At 49.6% G+C, this 19832-nt stretch overlaps 1 protein-coding gene across 1 annotated transcript in view; it reads right to left on the bottom strand.

The window, feature by feature from the left end:
- Positions 1-19186, bottom strand: part of LOC141193551 (securin-like) — a 68712-nt gene extending 49526 nt beyond the window's left edge. Inside the window, exons 1-2 of the transcript XR_012266461.1 lie at positions 19062-19186; positions 10155-10218 (exon numbers count right to left, since the gene is read on the bottom strand). The gene's annotated coding sequence lies outside the window, so the exon portion shown is untranslated. The remainder of the gene's footprint in view (positions 1-10154; positions 10219-19061) is intronic.
- Positions 19187-19832: the final 646 nt, after the last annotated feature.

The raw sequence follows: 19832 nt of genomic DNA, 5'->3' as shown, positions 1-19832 counted from the left end.
ATAATATACAGCTCATCTTCTGCAGAATATTATATATACAGCTCATCTTCTGCAGAATATTATAATATACAGCTCATCTACTGCAAAATATTATAATATACAGCTCACCTGCTGCAGAATATTATAATATACAACTCATCTACTGCAGAATATTATAATATACAGCTCATCTACTGCAGAATATTATAATATACAGCTCATCTACTGCAAAATATTATAATATACAGCTCACCTGCTGCAGAATATTATAATATACAACTCATCTACTGCAGAATATTATAATATACAGCTCATCTACTGCAGAATATTATAATATACAGCTCATCTACTACAGAATATTATAATATACAGCTCATCTACTGCAGAATATTATATATACAGTTCATCTACTGCAGAATATTATAATATACAGCTCATCTACTGCAGAATATTATATATACAGCTCATCTACTGCAGAATATTATATATACAGCTCATCTACTGCAGAATATTATAATATACAGCTCATCTACTACAGAATATTATAATATACAGCTCATCTTCCGCAGAATATTATAATAAACAGCTCATCTACTACAGAATATTATAATATACAGCTCATCTTCTGCAGAATATTATAATATACAGCTCATCTACTGCAGAATATTATATATACAGCTCATCTACTGCAGAATATTATAATATACAGCTCATCTACTGCAGAATATTATAATATACAGCTCATCTACTGCAGAATATTATATATACAGCTCATCTACTGCAGAATATTATAATATACAGCTCATCTACTAAGAATATTATAATATACAGCTCATCTACTGCAGAATATTATAATATACAGCTCATCTACTAAGAATATTATAATATACAGCTCATCTACTGCAGAATATTATAATATACAGCTCATCTACTGCAGAATATTATAATATACAGCTCATCTACTGCAGAATATTATATATACAGCTCATCTGCTGCAGAATATTATAATATACATCTCATCTACTGCAGAATATTATAATATACAGCTCATCTACTGCAGAATATTATAATATACAACTCATCTACTGCAGAATATTATAATATACAGCTCATCTACTGGAGAATATTATAATATACAGCTCATCTTCTGCAGAATATTATAATATACAGCTCATCTACTGCAGAATATTATATATACAGCTCATCTGCTGCAGAATATTATAATATACATCTCATCTACTGCAGAATATTATAATATACAGCTCATCTACTGCAGAATATTATAATATACAGCTCATCTGCTGCAGAATATTATAATATACAGCTCATCTACTGCAGAATATTATAATATACAGCTCATCTGCTGCAGAATATTATAATATACAGCTCATCTACTGCAGAATATTATAATATACAGCTCATCTGCTGCAGAATATTATAATATACAGCTCATCTACTGCAGAATATTATAATATACAGCTCATCTACTGCAGAATATTATAATATACAGCTCATCTACTGCAGAATATTATAATATACAGCTCACCTGCTGCAGAATATTATATATACTGCTCATCTACTGCAGAATATTATAATATACAGCTCATCTACTGCAGAATATTATATATACAGCTCATCTGCTGCAGTATATTATATATACAGCTCATCTACTGCAGAATATTATAATATACAGCTCATCTACTGCAGAATATTATAATATACAGCTCATCTACTGCAGAATATTATAATATAGAGCTCATCTGCAGAATATTATAATATACAGCGCATCTTCTGCAGAATATTATAATATACAGCTCATCTACTGAAGAATATTATAATATACAGCTCATCTTCTGCAGAATATTCTAATATACAGCTCATCTACTGCAGAATATTATAATATACAACTCATCTACTGCAGAGTATTATAATATAGAGCTCATCTGCAGAATATTATAATATACAGCGCATCTTCTGCAGAATATTATAATATACAGCTCATCTACTGAAGAATATTATATATACAGCTCATCTTCTGCAGAGTATTATAATATACAGCTCATCTACTGCAGAATATTATATATACAGCTCATCTGCTGCAGAATATTATATATACAGCTCATCTACTGCAGAATATTATAATATACAGCTCATCTACTGCAGAATATTATATATACAGCTCATCTACTGCAGAATATTATATATACAGCTCATCTACTGCAGAATATTATAATATACAGGTCATCTACGGCAGAATATTATATATACAGCTCATCTGCTGCAGAATATTATATAAACAGCTCATCTACTGCAGAATATTATATATACAGCTCATCTACTGCAGAATATTATATATACAGGTCATCTTCTGCAGAATATTATAATATACAGGTCATCTACTGCAGAATATTATAATATACAGCTCATCTACTGCAGAATATTATAATACACAGGTCATCTACTGCAGAATATTATAATATACAGCTCATCTACTGCAGAATATTATAATATACAGCTCATCTTCTGCAGAATATTATAATATCCATCTCATCTACTGCAGAATAATATAATATACAGCTCATCTGCTGCAGAATATTATAATATACAGCTCATCTACTGCAGAATATTATAATGTACAGCTCATCTACTGCAGAATATTTACCGGTGACTCCATGACCCAGTAAGATATAACCGGAATCCCTGGAGAACTACAAGTCCCAGGATCGCTAAAGTGCTGATACGTAACAGAGCCAGGAGACACATAGGCCCCGTAAGTCGGGAGCATGCACTCCAAGAGAAGGCCCTACCACAAGGTCAGCCAGCGCAGGACAGAGACAAAGTTAGGCCTAGCTCCAGGCAGGTCAGAAACTTACTACGCAGAAGCAAGAAACAGGAGGTCTAACACCTGCTCATTGGGGAGGATCCTGATATGCACCCTTCACCCTACAGTGCTCCGGGACGTGCCTGAATTTCCATCAGTAAAAAGTACTGAAGTGACTATCGTGTCTGTCCCTGTTCTTGCTCTGACCCGGCTGGGTCTCGCCTGTCCTGCATTCCCCCTTCATTCACTGCCCTGAGGCCTAGCTCCACCTGTGGGGAGCTATACCATCGAGCTGCCTTATCATCAGCCTCAGTGGACTGAGCAGCGCTGGTGATCCTCACCAGAAGCCACAGGTGGCATCACGAACTCTTATAACTTTAACAAATTTCACAAATACCTATTAACCCTTTTAAAGGAGCGACCCCAGGGTACGGGCCCGGGAGCCGACCACCGCGACATCCCTAAAGGCCAGGCTAAAGGCCCGGGTACCGAGTCGTCCCCATTCCCCTGGGCGAGTCATCTCCAACTTGGCGTCACGAACAGGATTGCGTGCCCGCTGCAACGATGAGGTGTTGTGCCCGTTGCCACCGTGTACTGTGCGCCTTTATTCTGAACTCTGTACGTAAAGTTGTGGTGAAGATTGCCGCCATTGTTGGGTCGCTGAGCGAGAAGATGGGCGTAACCGCTGGAAAATAAGGGGTGTAGCTGCAAAAGAGCGCAAAGTCCCGGACACGCCCCATGCCTCGACGTCAAAGCGAGAAGCGCCAGGTCCTATAAGGGGTGTTGCTGAACGCTCTGACGTAGGACGCAAGCGACGCAAGGTCCTGAAGACGACTGTTACCTGCGGAGCTGCGGCCTGCCGGAAGAAAAACCAGAAGATAGGCCACGGTTAACTAGGGGGGCGCCAAGATGTCCGACGAGCAGCAGCAGAACGCCGAAATGCTGGCCAACGTCCCTGATATTCAACCCGCGCCCGACGATGAGCAGGCCGAAGCCGCCGCTCAACCAGCAGCGCCTGTAACACCTGTAATTCCTATGACTTTACCTTACATTCCTGGAGCAAAGTGGCTCCCCCAGTACAACGGCAAACCAGATACCCTGTATGGATTCAAACGGAAGATATGTGGTATCTTAGATATGTACTCCATGACCGGTAAACAAAGAGCCGCCGTTGTATTAGGACAACTGACCGGTGCTGCGGAACGGGAAGTGGAAACATGGTCGGCCGCAGACCAGGAGTCAGTGTCCGCAATACTTCAAAAACTACAGACTGTCTTTGAGGACCTTACTGAGGCGGACCTCCGGATGACGTTCTACAGCTGTTCCCAACAACCAGAGGACAATGTTCGGGACTACGCCTGGCGTCTTCAAGGGGCCCTGCGGGCTCTGAACCAGGTTAGTCCAACCAGTGTTGAGAATGAGAACAAAATGCTGAAGGAACAGTTTGTCCGGGGACTGAGGTCTCCAGAGGAGAGCAGGACTGTGCGTTGGTGGTCCCTGGATCATCCAGATGCCACCTTTGACAACCTCAAGGACATGGCTGTAAAAGGACTGCAGCCCCTGGAAACAAATGCCATCGAACGTTACCAGGGTGGGGCTACCCTAGTACCGGCTACACCCACCTTTTCCCCAGTGGCTGCTGAAGCTAAAATCCCAGCAAAGTCCCCTAAAGAACTGGACAGTTTGCGCTCTGAGGTGCGTCAGTTGAGCAAAACCCTGACCACTGTGCTGAGTGCTCTACAGCTGCGGACGGAGCCTGAGGAAGGAGGGAAGATCCTGCTAGCCGATAGCCCTGAGGATGTCCCCTGGAGGAGGCCAACACCGCCCTCGCCGAGGACCAGTGACCAGCGCCGTCCACAGAAGGACCCTGCCTGCTACTGCTGCCGCAAGACTGGACACATCGCCCAGAATTGTCCTTTAAACGAGAAAACCCTGGGTCCGAGGGCCGACACCCAGGAGTAACCTCACCAGGCCCATCAGACTGGTACAACAGGTTCGTCGGAGGAAGACCTTTCCTGTCCATTGTGTTGGATGGGATCCCGACGCATGCCCTGCTGGACACAGGATCTCAGGTAACCATCATGCCTGAAGTCCTCTACACGAGGTTCTGGTCCACGGACGACCTACGTCCGCCAGCTCCAAATTTGTCTGTATACGCCTCAAATGGACTCCCCCTTAACCTACACGGTGTTAAGAATGTGACTGTAAAGGTGGGGAGAGTGGAGCTGAAGGATCAAGGACTAATTGTAGTAGAGACTAATCCTGATGACGCTAACCCGTATATGGTACTTGGCACTAACATTGTTGGTAACTGTTTGGGAGAAGTTGTGTTCTTGCTCCAACAGATCGCCGACACTGCCAGACCGAGACAGAGAAGGGCACTGCAGAAGGAAATCCGAGTCCTGATGTATCAACAGCAAGTAAAGTTAACAGATGGTGAAATCGGTAACGTGCGGGTAACAGACCCTATACCCATTGTCATCCCCCCAATGAATGAAATGCTCATCTGGTGTAGAGCTGCTATAGGTCTTAGAGGACAGAGCTACCAGGCGGTAGTAGAACCCCTTTGCTCCGAACATAGACCCATGCTCTTAACCGCCAGGGGAGTGGTAGATGTACGTAATGGGAGGGTGCCTGTTCGTCTTCTCAATTTAGGGGAAGATGAGGTCAAACTGCCACGTTATGCCACTGTTGCCAAATTACATGCTGTCAATAACAACTGCATCCATGAGGCGGAGTCCTTAACCTCACCAGATGAAGTGGAGGATAATGACCCTGCAACTCAGGTGGAGGATTGGTGTCAACAGCTCCATGTTGAGACAGACACCACTCCTGCCCATCAAAGACAGGGTGTACACCGGGTGGTTCAAGAATACTCGCAGGTGTTCAGTAAACATCCACTTGACTTCGGGAGGGTTAAGGGGGTTCAACATCATATCCCCACAGGCAACCATTCCCCAATCAAAGAACGTTATAGGCCTAGACCCCCAGCTCACTACCAGAAGGCAAAAGAAATGCTGCATGACATGAGGAAGGCGGGAGTGATAAGGGATAGTTGTAGTCTCTGGGCAGCTCCCTAGTGCTAGTGAGGAAAAAGGACGGGAGCATGAGAATGTGTGTAGATTACCGTCAAGTAAATCGCATTACACATAAAGATGCATACCCTTTAACACGCATAGAGGAGTCCCTAGCTGCCTTAAAGTCTGCAAATTACTTTTCCACCCTTGACCTCACTAGTGGTTACTGGCAAGTAGCTGTGGCTGAGGAGGATCGGGAGAAGACGGCCTTCACCACCCCGATGGGACTCTGCGAGTTCAACAGTATGCCGTTTGGACTCTGCAATGCCCCCGAAACGTTCCAGAGATTGATGGAGTGCTGCCTGGGACACCGCAACTTTGAGACTGTGTTACTTTACCTGGACGATGTAATAGTGTACTCCAGAACGTACGAGGACCACTTGAAGCACCTGGAAGAGGTATTTGAGTCACTGTCCCGGTACGGGATGAAGTTGAAGCCCTCAAAGTGCCACCTGCTCAAGAGAAAGGTACAGTATCTGGGGCACATTGTCAGTCCGGAAGGGGTAGCACCAGACCCGGAGAAAGTCACTGCCATACAGAAGTGGCCGGAGCCGAAAAACCTCAAGGAGGTGCGTCAGTTCTTGGGACTAGTCGGATACTACTGGAGGTTCGTTAAGGACTACGCTAAGAAAGCAGCTCCTCTGCAAGACCTCCTGGTAGGACAGTCCCCCAAAGGCAGAAATCCCCCATTCCACTGGGGTAAGGAGCAAGCCGAGTCGTTTCAGGAGATGAAGGAGATCCTGACAGGTGATGAGATCCTAGCCTACCCTGACTACAGCCAACCGTTCCTGCTGTATACAGATGCCAGCAACGAAGGTCTGGGCGCTGTTCTAAGTCAGAAGCAGAATGGGCAAGAGAAAGTGATCGCATACGCAAGCAGGAAGCTCCGCCCGACTGAGAGGAACCCAGAGAACTATAGCAGTTTCAAGTTGGAGTTCCTGGCCTTAGTCTGGGCCATCACTGAAAGGTTCAAGCACTATCTAGCCTCCAGTAAGTTCACTGCCTTTACTGATAACAACCCCTTGACCCATCTTGAAACAGCTAAGTTGGGGGCACTGGAACAACGATGGATGGCTCGGCTGTCAAACTATCAATTTACAATCAAATACCGGGCGGGCCGCAAGAACGCCAATGCCGATGCCCTGTCTAGGATGCCTCACCAGTCAGACACAGAAGAAGAAGTGGATGACTTGGAAGAGATTGAGCTACCTGCCTTTCACCGGAATGGGATGATCCACGAGCAACGAGCCTCCAGGAAGCAGCGTGGAAAGACGTTAAACCCCCTGACTCACCACAGCTGGAAAGAGACCCAGGACAGCGACCGGGTTGTCAGCCGCATCAAACAGCTGATAACCCAAGAAGGTGCCTCCCTGGAGAAGGATGCGTCTCTGCAAGCAAAGCAGCTGTGGAACGAAAGAAGCCGGCTGTTTATCTACCGTGAGAAGCTGTGCCGGAGATACGTCAATCCAAAAACTCATGAGATGGTATGGCAGATAGTGGTCCCGAAGACAGACATCCAGATGGTATTAGAAGCTTACTACGATCAGGCGGGGCACTTTGGCTGGAAAAAGCTAGAGACCCTGCTGAAGTGTTGATTCTACTGGGTAGGAATGCGCAGCTCCATTGAGAGGTGGTGCCGGGACTGTGGACCCTGTGGCCTAAGAAGAAAAGACTTCAGCAGCCAGAAGGCACCCCTGCAACCCATCAAGACGACTCGGCCCCTGGAGATCGTGGCCCTGGACCATGTCAAGCTGTCCTCCAGCAGGTCAGGGTACTCCTATGCTCTGACCATGGTGGATCACTACTCACGTTTCCTGGTGGTCGCCCCCGTCAAAGACCTGACGGCAGAGACAGCAGCAAAGACGTTCCAAGCATATTTCTGCAGACCCTATGGTTACCCTGACAGGTGCTGACGGACCAAGGCCCGGCCTTTGAGGCTGAGTTGTTCAAGGAGTTCTGTCATCTCTACGGTTGTAAAAAAATCAGAGCTACACCGTACCATCCACAAACCAACGGTCTCTGCGAAAAGATGAACAACAGCATCATCGACCTGCTAAAGACCATACCACTTGAGGAGAGAAACCAGTGGCCAGACCTACTACCTGACTTAGTGGATCAGTATAATCATATACCAGTGAGTTCCACCAATTGCACTCCGGCATATCTCATGCGGGCAAGGCCAGGAAAGCTGCCCATGGATCTGGAGCTTGGTGTTGTTGAGCCTGAAGCTGATATGACCACTGAAAACTGGGACAAGACCAGACAAGAGCAGTACAGAAGAGTACAAGCTTGTGTCAAGGACAGTCTTACAAAAAAGCACCCGCAGAACCTTTCACACCTGGTGAAACAGTATTGAAAAAAAAAAGACGTAACCACAAACTTGATGACCAGTTGGAAAAAGACCCCTACACTGTGTTACCGTCAAGGTTTGACAACAAGAAAACATGCTTAATCAGTCGAGATGGAGGAAAAACATCTACAACAGTGTCCAGGGACCACCTAAAATTGTGTCCAGATTTACTGAAACCCCAAGAAAAAGTGCCTCTCACAATCCAGGAAGAACCTGCAGAAGCGGTGATACACACTGACCTAGGAGACTTCCCAGCTGATTGGCCTCAAATAGGAGGTACGGTCCTCACTAATACAATTCCGCTCCCCGCTCCTCACCAATACGATTCGCTGGTTGGTCGCGTGCGGACAGCGCGACCAATCAGTGATCTTGGCGCTAAAGTTAAACACCGCTCTGCTGATTGGTCGCGGCCGCTGCCCGCGACCAATCACCGATTTGGGCGCCACATTTAAATAGCGGCCGCGACCAATCACCGATCTTGCTGCCACATTTAAACACTGCTGTGCTAATTGGTCGCGGACGCCAGCCGCAACCAATCAGCGACCTTGGCGCCAAATTTAAACAACGCTCTGCTGATTGGTCGCGGATACCGGATGCGTCCAATCAGCGAGATTGGCGCCAAATTTAAACAACGCTCTGCTGATTGGTCGCGGATTCCAGCCGCAACCAATCAACGAGATTGGCACCAAATTTAAGCAACGCTCTGCTGATTGATCGCGGTCGCTGGCCGAGATCAATCAGCAGTATTGGCGCAAAATTTAAACACCGCTCTGCTGATTGGTCGCGGTTGTCGGCCGTGACCAGTCAGCAGTATTGGCGCCAAATTTAAACCTCACTCTGCTGATTGGTCGCAACCACCGGCCGCGACCAATCTTCGTTTTTTGTGCCAAATTTAAACAAAGCTCTGCTGATTGGTCGCGGTCGCTTGCCGCGACCCATTAGCAGTATTGGGGCCAAATTTAAACCCCGCTCTGCTGATGGGTCGCGGTCGCCGGCCACGACCCATCAGCATTATTGGTGCCAAATTTAAACCCCGCTCTGCTGATTGGTCGCGGCCGCCAGCCGCGAACAATCAGCGAGATTGGCGACAATTTTAAACACCGCTCTGCTGATTGGTTGAGGCCGCCGACCGCGACCAATCAGCGATTTTGGCGCCAAATTTAAACAACGCTCTGCTGATTGGTCGCGGCCGTCAGCTGCGACTAATCAGCGATTTTTGCGCCAAATTTAAACACCGCTCTGCTGATTGGTCGTGGATGTCGGACGCGTCCAATCAGCAAGATTGGCGCCAAATTTAAACAACGCTCTGCTGATTGATCGTTGTCGCGACTAATCAGCGATTTTGGCGCCAAATTTAAACCCCGCTCTGCATCGCTCTGCTGATTGGTCGCGGTCACCGGCCGCGACCAATCAGCAGTATTGTCGCCAAATTTAAACACCTCTTTGCTGATTGGTCGCGGTCGCGACTAATCAGCGATTTTGGTGCCAAATTTAAACACGCTCTCCAGTCCTCACTAACACGGTTCGCCGATTGGTCGCGACCGCCGCCCGCGACCAATCAGCGATTTTGGCCCAAAATTTAAACACCGCTTTGCTGATTGGTTGCGGCCGCCAGCCGCGACCAATCAGTGAGATTGGTGCCAAATTTAAACACCGCTCTGCTAATTGCGCCCGGTCGGCCACATACATATTCTAGAATACCCGATGCGTTAGAATCGGGCCACCATCTAGTAAGTATATAATTCCACATGTGTTAATTCATAGTTTTGACGCCTTCAGTGTGAATGTACAATTTTCAAAGTCATGAAAATACAGAAAAATCTTTAAATGAGAAGGTGTGTCCAAACTTTTGGTCTGTACTGTACACTGCACCTTTTATCGGGCTAGACATGTAAATACAATGTAAATAATACAGAAGAACGCCTACCTGTATTGGCATTGCTGCTAGCTATGAAGCTCACGACCAACGGCAATCTGTTAAACTGGACAACCTGAAACACAAATCAATGACTTACAGACAATAGAAATTAAGTGATACTTATAACCTCCATATTTCCATGCTGCTTAAAGGCGTTTTCTATTGTGTAAATGATGCTTTACTGTACAATGAACATGGAAAACACTTCCAATGGATCCCTATGAACCGTAATGTGAGGTATGCATGGAGAAAGTGACTTGTGGACCACAAAGAAAACACAGTGAGATCCGGTTAATATCAGTGCAATGAGGACTGAAACAGCAATTCTAAAAGGAGGATGGGCCTATTAATATGTCTATTAACACCGGCACTTTACACACAATCCTCATAACAAATGGAATTAAAACAAAGTGTTTCATCAGGGTTTAGCTTGTTCTTGGACCCCACGCTTTACTCCCCCTCCCCAGGTGCAGGGCTGAGTCTCCACCATAGCTCTCGGTAACGGATATGGGCTGCAGCGCTGACGTCATGTCGACAGCACACCAGCAAATCAGAGAGCTCAGTGGCTTGGCGGTGTAGACAAAACACCCCACTCAAAACACCTGAGCTCACTGACTGGCTGCCAAGCTGCTGATGTGACATCAGCCCCGCAGGTAATACTGGACACATGGAGCAGCCGGAGAGGCTCAGCACCGGACCGGAAGAGGGTGGCTTACACCAGACAATTTTACAATCGTTTTATAACAAACTGCACCCAGGGATCACGATTTTCTGATTTGGGACAATCTCTTTGAGAACTTTGGAAAATATTTACAATCTACATATCTAAAGCCAACTGTATAGCAGGTCAGACAGACCTGCCCGAAAATACCTGCCCCCAAAAAACTCTAAACCAGAAGATGATACCACTTGTATCTGGTTGGGATGAGCATGTGTGGCACCCCAGGGGTCTGGTTTCCACAGTAATGTAATGTTATGTCTGAGAGCAGGTGGGAGGTCCTTTGGTCAGGGATCCTGTGCATGCCACACCTCCTGCCCAGTCTTGGGAGGGGAAGAACTTCCCCTATATAAACCCGGGGCTGAGGCAGGGTTAGGAGTCTAGGAGAGTAGAGACGAGAAACAGTCATAGGAAGAAACAGCAGAAGCTCAGTGGGAGCAATACTACTACGAGTCAGGGGCTGGCAGCTGCAGAGCTCGCCCTGACTGAGAAGCTTTCTTACCGGACCCGGCGTCCGAGGCTGTGGGGACTAACTCTTACCCAGCAGCAGAAGCCGACCGGCAGGGGATTTCAGGTCCTCTGGCCAAGAAACCCGAAGGCAAGGTCACACGCGTGGGACCAGCACCGCCATCGTGGAGCGGAAGCCATTAGAAGGCCCCGAGTCACCGGCCATACGGGCGAGCACCACACGGCACACTCAGGGACGTGGGCTACTTATATCCGCTTCTAGCAAGGTAGCCAGAAGAGTACAGTCAGTTTGGGAGGCCTACAACTCCGCCTGGCCAGGGGAGATCCCATCTGCTCAAGGACTGACCAGGCCCCGTTCGCTAGCAAGTACTCCGGGAGGGTCTATCGTTGTTACCAGTAAAGACCCTGAATTACACCGCACCGTCTCTGAGTGGTTCCTGCTACCCCCATCTTCCACGTCAGCTGCCCTGAGGCCATACCCCTCCCGTTGGGGGTTATACTATCACGCTGCACAATTCTACACCGGCCTCAGCGGTCTGCCCTGCAGCGGCAGCTCCATAGCTGCAAATCAACGGGTGGCGTAGTCGACACTCAAGTAACACCTATCAAGACTGCCACACACTGAGTTTGACTCCCTGGGCACGGACCGGGTCCCCGCCACTCGGAGACTACAACCCTCATCTGATCCGGTTCCGGGTAAGCCCCCGTGCGCGAGACGCTGCGCGACACAGCAGGCCCAGGGGCGCGTCAACTTTGGCGTAGTCGGCAGGATTTCGTGCCCGCAACCACCGGGTACTGCGTGCCTGAAAAAGAGACTTTCAAACTCACCTGTGGTGAAGATTCCCGCCATCCGGCGCCATTTTCAGCCTTCTTCCCGCCATCTGTGAAGATTCCCGCCATCCGGCGCCATCTTCAGCCTTCTTCCCGCCATCCGTGGAGTTTTCCCGCCGTTGGACGCCATCTTGAGGACGCCGCGCGGGAAGAAGAGGGGCGTGGACTCCGAAAAGCCCGCGAGAACTGAAGCCCCGCCTCACGTCCGGACGTTGCGTAAGGTCCTGGAAGGAGCCCAGCAGACGCCGACGTCACCGGAGCGCGACGGAAGGTCCTCAACCCTGACGATCCACTGCGGAGCCGCGGCCTACGGAAGAGGATCATCGCAAGGTAGGCCACGGTCCACTAGGGGGGAGAAGGATGTCGGATACGGAGGAGAGCTTCACCGCTTCAACCCCCGCCAGCGCCACCGCTGTCGCGGTCATGCCTTTCACCATGCCCTATATCCCGGGGGCAGCCTGGCTACCCCAGTACTCAGGGGAGTCACATACCCTGCAGGACTTTAGAGAAAGGCTGGATAGCCTCTTCCAGGTGTACCCCCTCACAGAAGAGCAAAAAGTGAGCATCCTGGTGGCCCAATTAACCGGAGCAGCCCGAAGGGAGGTAAAGTCCTGGCCACCTGGGGGGAGGACTGTCGCAGGGATACTAACCCGGCTGAGGGGCACCTTTGATACCCGCACCTCAGCCGAGATCAAGCTTAGATTCTACGGGTGCAAACAGCGGGCCCATGAGAGTATAAGGGACTATGCCCTGAACCTACAAGAGGCCCTGAGAGCCGTTAAGCAGACCGACCCTGACGGCATGGGAGACGAGGACAGGCTGTTGACTGAACAATTTATAGAGGGTTTATATTGCAATGCCCACCGAACCCAGTTGCGGGCAATGGCCCTACAGGACCCTCATCTGGGATTTGCACAGTTCAAGGACAGAGCCATCCGGGTGCTCCGAGAACCGGCACCGGATGGCGTTGTGACCCACAGGCGCCCAGCTATCACTTACCACCAGGAGGCGGCGCCCTTGTCGGCAGGGCCTGTAGGGGCTGATGCGCAGGCTTTGAACAATGACCCGGCTCCAGACCTGCACCATCAGGTCCAAGAGCTAGCTAAAAGCGTTGCTGCGTTAACCCGAACTGTGCAGTCTTTACAGGCTTCCACTCCAGGGAAGATCCAGCTGGCATCCGGACCGGAGAACATCCCGTGGCGTCGACCAAGGAGGACCCCACCGGCCAGAGGAAGACCCAGTGACCGGTACAACGAGGACGGACGACCCATCTGCCGCCGCTGCAATCAACCCGGACATATGGCAAGGTACTGTCCTTTAAACTGGCACAACCTGGGGGTAGAGGGCCAACCCCCAGGAAAAAGACCACCAGGCCCATCGAACTGGCGCGACAAATATGTCGGAGGGCGTCCAGTCTTGCCTGTGGTACTGGATGGCATCCCTATGAGTGCCCTACTGGACACCGGGTCACAGGTCACCACCATCCCGTACGTGCTCTTCAAGCAGTACTGGAATGACTCGGATATAACCCGCTACCCTGACGACGACTTGAGTATCATCGCCAGCAATAGTCAGCCCGTGCCACAGATCGGATTTAAAGAGGCGACCATTAAAATTGGTAGAGTCGAACTGGCAGCACAGGGACTGATTATTGTAGACATTGACAAACACGAGAGTCACCCAAAGATAACGCTAGGAACTAATGTAATTGAAAATTGTCTTGCAGAGGTGATTTTCCTTTTACAACAGGTTGCCAAGAACGCCAGCTCCGGCGAGCAGCGAGTGCTCCAGAAAGAGATCCGGGCACTGATGCGACGGCAACAGGTGGAACTCTCCGGCGGTGAGATTGGTAGCGTAAGAATGTGTGACCCTTTCCCTATTGCCATGCCCCCAAAAAGTGAAATGATGATTTGGTGCCGGGCAGCTATTGGTCCGAGAGGTAGGGATTACCAGGCAATGGTAGAACCAGTTTACTCAGACAGTAGGCCCACCATTTTGACAGCACGGGGGGTGGTTAATGTACGCCATGGGAGGGTGCCCGTTCGCCTAATAAATATCGGGAAGAGGGAAGTATACCTACCCCGGTATGCCACGATAGCCAAATTATATACCATCAACCAAAACTCTATACAGTCTGTGGAACCCTTGCCTCCATCTCACCCGGAGGAAGGTAACGGCTCTAAGAAAGTAATGGAGGATTGGTGTCAGCAACTACACTTGGGAACTGACTCCACTCCCTCCCACCAGAAACAGGGAGTCTACCGGGTGGTTCAAGAGTATGAGAGAGTGTTTAGTAAACACCCGTTAGACTTTGGGCGAGTTAAGGGGGTAGAACACCGCATCCCCACGGGAGATCATCCTCCCATAAAAGAGAGGTATCGACCCGTACCCCCTGCACATTACCAACACGCCAAGGGGATGCTTAGAGACATGAAGGAGGCTGGGGTAATCCGGGATAGCTGTAGCCCCTGGGCAGCCCCACTAGTTTTAGTCAAAAAGAAAGACAACACTATGAGGATGTGTGTAGATTACCGGAAAATCAATCGTATCACACACAAGGATGCGTACCCTTTACCAAGGATAGAGGAGTCTTTGGCTGCTTTAAGATCTGCTAACTTCTTCTCTACCTTGGATCTCACTAGCGGGTACTGGCAGGTTCCTGTAGCAGAGGCGGACCGGGAGAAGACCGCATTCACCACCCTGATGGGACTTAGCGAGTTTACCTGTATGCCGTTTGGACTTTGTAACGCACCCGGAACCTTCCAACGATTAATGGAGTGCTGTCTGGGACACAAAAACTTCGAGACGGTCCTGTTGTACCTGGACGATGTCATCGTATATTCCAAGACTTATGAGGACCACCTGAAACATCTGGCGGAAGTGTTCGAAGCCCTGGCAAGTTACGGCCTGAAGGTGAAACCCTCTAAGTGTCACCTCCTGAAGCCAAAGGTGCAGTACCTGGGACACGTGGTGAGCGCTGACGGAGTGGCTCCCGACCCTGATAAGATCACCGCAATTAAGGAATGGCCAAGTCCCTCCAGTATAAAGGAAGTGCGGCAGTTCCTTGGGTTGGTAGGCTATTACCGCAGATTCATCCCCGGTTTCACCAAAAAGGCAGCTCCTATGCAGGACCTCCTGATAGGCCAGTCCCGGAAGGCCAAGAACCAGAAGCCGCCCTTCAGATGGGAGAAGTTAGAAGAAGAGTCCTTCCGCCAGCTGAAGATGGCCCTCACGGGGGATGAAATCCTGGCGTACCCCGATTACAGCCAGCCCTTTATCCTCTACACTGACGCAAGTAACATCGGGCTAGGAGCTGTGCTGTCCCAGATCCAGCAGGGGAAAGAACGAGTAATCGCTTACGCCAGCCGAAAACTGCGACCCACCGAGAGAAACCCGGAGAATTACAGCTCCTTTAAGCTAGAGTTCCTGGCAGTGGTGTGGGCAGTCACCGAACGCTTTAAGCACTACCTCGCTTCTTCCCGGTTCATCGTGTACACGGATAACAACCCGTTGACACACCTGGACACAGCAAGACTCGGTGCCCTAGAGCAGAGATGGATGGCTCGTCTGTCCAACTACGAGTTCACAATCAAATACCGGGCAGGACGCTCCAATACCAACGCGGACGCCCTGTCCAGGATGCCAAATCTACCGGACGTAGGAGAAGATCCAGAGGAACTGGAAGAAGTCGAACTCCCTGCGTTCCTCCGTCATGGGACTATCCAGTGTTCCCACCGGGTAGGGAGTAAGCAAGCCGCTACGTTTAACCCCTTGCCTCACTACAACTGGGCGGAAACGCAAGACAGCGACCCTGCCGTCCGGCTGGTAAAGGAGATGCTGACTCGGCCAGAGGCTCGCCTTGACCCAGACGCTCCGGAGGAAGCCAAGCAACTGTGGGCAGAAAAGAGTAGACTGTTCCTTTACAAGGGGAAGTTGTGCCGCAGAATGGTTAACTCCCGGACGCATGAACTAATCTGGCAAGTAGTGGTGCCACGAAGAGACGCAGCCATGGTGATGGAGGCATACCACGACGGGGCTGGACACTTCGGATGGAAGAAGCTGGAGTTCCTGCTGCGCGAGCGGTTCCACTGGGTAGGCATGAGGGGAACCATCGAGAGGTGGTGCAGAGACTGTGGCCCGTGCAACCTAAGAAGGAAGGACCGTGCCAGCCAGAAGACTCCCCTGCAGTCCATCGTCACCCGGCAGCCGTTGGAACTGGTAGCCTTGGATCATGTAAAACTGACCCCAAGCAGAAGTGGCTACGTCTACGCACTAACCATCATGGATCACTACTCCCGGTTCTTGGTTGTCGTCCCCGTCAAGGACTTAACAGCTCGAACAGCAGCTAGAGCCTTCCAGCAGCATTTCTGCCGTCCACACGGGTACCCGGACCAAGTGTTGACAGACCAGGGACCTGCCTTTGAAGCGGAGGTCTTCCAAGAATTCTGCACTCTGTATGGCTGCCGGAAGATAAGGACGACACCCTATCATCCGCAAACTAATGGACTTTGTGAGAAAATGAACCAGGTGGTAATGGATCTTCTGAAAACGTTGCCCCTGGAAGAACGCGGTCTGTGGCCTGAGAAGCTGCCCGATCTGGTGGACCTATACAACCACATCCCGGTAGGTTCCACCAACTGTACCCCGGCTTACCTAATGAGGGCGAGACCTGGTAAGTTACCTGTTGACCTGGAAATGGGAGTCCTGACACCCGAGGACACTTCACCAGAAGCAAACTGGGACACAGAGAGGCAGCAGCAGTACCGGAGAGTACAGGAGAGCGTGGAGCGAAGTCTCTGTCAGGCTAGGGAAAGACAAGAGAAAACTTACAACCAGTATGCTCCCGCTGTTCCCCTGGTACCCGGAGAGCAGGTCTTGAAGAGAAAAAGACGGCTCCACAAGTTGGACGACCAGTGGGAGAAGGACCCGTACACCGTACTGCCCTCAAGCCACGACAACCCAAAGGTCTGTACCATCAGTAAAGACGGAGGTGAAACCACAACCATTGTATCCCGGGATCACCTGAAGAAGTGTTAAGAACAGCTACGGAACCCTGAAGAGGAACAAGAAGACCCTCGACCCGTAGAGGAAAGGGAAGACATGGTTAGTACTGTGCTCGGAGACTTCCCTCGGTCTTGGACTCAAGTCAATGGCGCAGTTGTGGTACCCGTACTCACCTTCCTCCAACCCGCATCCCAAGCACCTACGGAGCGACAGGTAGAGCTGGAAGAGCAGCCGGTCCAGGAGGCAGAAGACTCCACACAAGCAGAACAGGAGGATCAACCCTCTGCTTATAGTGAGCCTGCCGTACCCCTAGTGAGCCAAAGAGCCAGTAGACAGCTGCCCAGTTTACCCTTGACAGCTCCTACACCCTGTAGTTCAGGGCTAGACAGTCAGCTCCGTAGGTCCACTAGGGCCACTAGAGGCCAGTTACCCGCACGTTGGAGGATTTGAAATGTATAAGTTGTTTTATTTGTGGTTACCTGTTTTTCTTATTGCTTGTGTATAATTATGTGTTTCTAGTTGTTTATAGGAGTCTTTGGTGGATTTACCGGGAATCCTGTGTACATAGTTGGAGCGTAACCCAGGACGGACTAAAGACTGTTAAGGACTCGGGGCAGAACAGACCCCTACCTGGTTACGTCTCCCTGTTTTGGTGAAATGGACACCTTGCTTTCTTCAAAGACTGCACCCGGTTACGGATATCCGTGACCACCTTTATGTGTTTCTTCTTATTGTACTATTATTGTTGTTATATCTTGTTATGTTTTTCTAAAATATGTTTAGTCCCGGAGTACTAAATTTCACTAGGGGGGAATGTGGCACCCCAGGGGTCTGGTTTCCACAGTAATGTAATGTTATGTCTGAGAGCAGGTGGGAGGTCCTTTGGTCAGGGATCCTGTGCATGCCACACCTCCTGCCCAGTCTTGGGAGGGGAAGAACTTCCCCTATATAAACCCGGGGCTGAGGCAGGGTTAGGAGTCTAGGAGAGTAGAGACGAGAAACAGTCATAGGAAGAAACAGCAGAAGCTCAGTGGGAGCAATACTACTACGAGTCAGGGGCTGGCAGCTGCAGAGCTCGCCCTGACTGAGAAGCTTTCTTACCGGACCCGGCGTCCGAGGCTGTGGGGACTAACTCTTACCCAGCAGCAGAAGCCGACCGGCAGGGGATTTCAGGTCCTCTGGCCAAGAAACCCGAAGGCAAGGTCACACGCGTGGGACCAGCACCGCCATTGTGGAGCGGAAGCCATTAGAAGGCCCCGAGTCACCGGCCATACGGGCGAGCACCACACGGCACACTCAGGGACGTGGGCTACTTATATCCGCTTCTAGCAAGGTAGCCAGAAGAGTACAGTCAGTTTGGGAGGCCTACAACTCCGCCTGGCCAGGGGAGATCCCATCTGCTCAAGGACTGACCAGGCCCCGTTCGCTAGCAAGTACTCCGGGAGGGTCTATCGTTGTTACCAGTAAAGACCCTGAATTACACCGCACCGTCTCTGAGTGGTTCCTGCTACCCCCATCTTCCACGTCAGCTGCCCTGAGGCCATACCCCTCCCGTTGGGGGTTATACTATCACGCTGCACAATTCTACACCGGCCTCAGCGGTCTGCCCTGCAGCGGCAGCTCCATAGCTGCAAATCAACGGGTGGCGTAGTCGACACTCAAGTAACACCTATCAAGACTGCCACACACTGAGTTTGACTCCCTGGGCACGGACCGGGTCCCCGCCACTCGGAGACTACAACCCTCATCTGATCCGGTTCCGGGTAAGCCCCCGTGCGCGAGACGCTGCGCGACACAGCAGGCCCAGGGGCGCGTCACATGTCCATCACCACCACCGATTGTGATAATCACACCCGATGCTCACAAAGCCGTCCTGGGTCTACAGCCTTACCTACCTGATACGTGGTGTAGTAACATATGATGCTTTTGTTTTTGGAGAGTCCCAGCTTGCTTCCCTGGTCAGTGGCCAGTGCAAATGTGGATAGGAAACATGGCCTCAGAGCATGTTCAGGGGAATTCTCATTTGCAACTGATAAAGAAAACAGCAATAAATGTTTGAATGTGAACATTTCTATAATCCAGTCTCCTACTTTTGGTTGATGAGGTACAAGCAGCCCAAAATGGCTGTACACAAATAGAGGGTCCTGGTTTGGCTTTATAGCCCAAGTCATGTGGCATGGCTCTTTACAACTCTGGAGCAAATGTATGTACCTGTATGTTCGTACTGGGGTCTGCATGTGTGGAGGGGGCTCAGCTTGCGCCATATACCGGCTGCTATACAGCCACCATCAGTCTTCAGCAGCAGCGCTTGTTCCAGTCGCTGATGTTTAACTACCTAGGCGCTGCTGTCAATCACTGGCAGTGGCAGTTAAATAGAGCAATCATAGTTTTGCAGTATATAGAAAAAGCAAAGGATCACAGGTTTTCAAGTCCTCTAAGCGGACTAAAAAATAAAGTAAACTAATTGTATTAAGATTCATATCACCCTCTTTTTCCTTTTAAAAATAATGAAAGTGGTTTCCAACTTCAGATTTTGATGCAGTTTTTGAAGCCAAAACCAAGAGGGGATTAAAAAAAGAGACATCTACCATTTATTATTCAGTTCTGGCTTTAGCTACAAAAACCGCATAAAAAAAAAAAAAAAAAAATCTCAACATGGAAACAAA

The sequence above is a fragment of the Phyllobates terribilis genome, unplaced genomic scaffold, assembly GCF_046119375.1.
Source record: "Phyllobates terribilis strain yellow unplaced genomic scaffold, ASM4611937v1 Scaffold_66__1_contigs__length_7565176, whole genome shotgun sequence".
Classification (NCBI taxonomy): domain Eukaryota; kingdom Metazoa; phylum Chordata; class Amphibia; order Anura; family Dendrobatidae; genus Phyllobates; species Phyllobates terribilis.
This window is presented reverse-complemented; position numbering and strand designations above follow the sequence as displayed.